Raw genomic sequence first — 979 nt, forward strand, 5'->3', positions numbered from 1 at the left:
CGTAATTACATAATTATCTGTTGAATTCCTCTGTTGTAGTTGGTCTGATTACGTAATTACATATTTATCTATTGAATTCCTCTGTTGTAGTTGGTCTGATTACGTAATTACATATTTATCTATTGAATTCCTCTGTTGTAGTAATGTACAGGTAAGTCTGTGCGATACATATAGATACAGTTTTAAATCTCGTGCACTAGTCCTTACTAAATACATAAGGATACAAGTGCTATAGCGTTAATTGTTAATTAAGCATCTATTGTTCTTCATACAGTACAGTTTCTTCATTTCAACGTCTATAACAATGGAATGGGGGAGATTTTCCGAAGTTTACATTGTAACAAACTACCAATTCGGTCAATTATACTTTAATCTGAAGTTTTTCCCTTTACCGTAGAAACATCAACTAGACATTTTATCGAAGGAACCTACATTTTACGCCTGTTTTTATAACAGAGGAATTTAATAGATAAATATGTAATTACGTAATCAGACCAACTGCAACAGAGGAATTCAATAGATAAATATGTATGTACGTAATCTGACCAACTACAACAGAGGAATTCAACAGATAATTATGTAATTACGTAATCTGACCAACTACTACAGAGGAATTCGACAGATAATTATGTAATTACGTAATCTGACCAACTACAACAGAGTAATTCGACAGATAATTATGTGCGTACGTAATCAGACCAAAGAAAAAAAAACGTCGCCAATAAAGAGAGATTAATACGTTTTGAAATAAGAAATGTTATCATACAGAACACTAAGAAAACATTTAGCACTTTGAACTCCATTAATTGAAACACAAAACCAATTTTTTCACGTGTTTAAGTTAATGTTTAAAAACCTTAGAACACGTACAAACCACCAGTTCATGAAATTACGAGAGTAAAAGTTTTATTAGACCTACTTTGTTTCTCATTTAATAACTGATACTCCTCTAATGAAACTTTTACTCTCTACTTTGTTT

This window comes from Limulus polyphemus, unplaced genomic scaffold, assembly GCF_000517525.1.
Source record: "Limulus polyphemus unplaced genomic scaffold, Limulus_polyphemus-2.1.2 Scaffold2168, whole genome shotgun sequence".
NCBI lineage: Eukaryota > Metazoa > Arthropoda > Merostomata > Xiphosura > Limulidae > Limulus > Limulus polyphemus.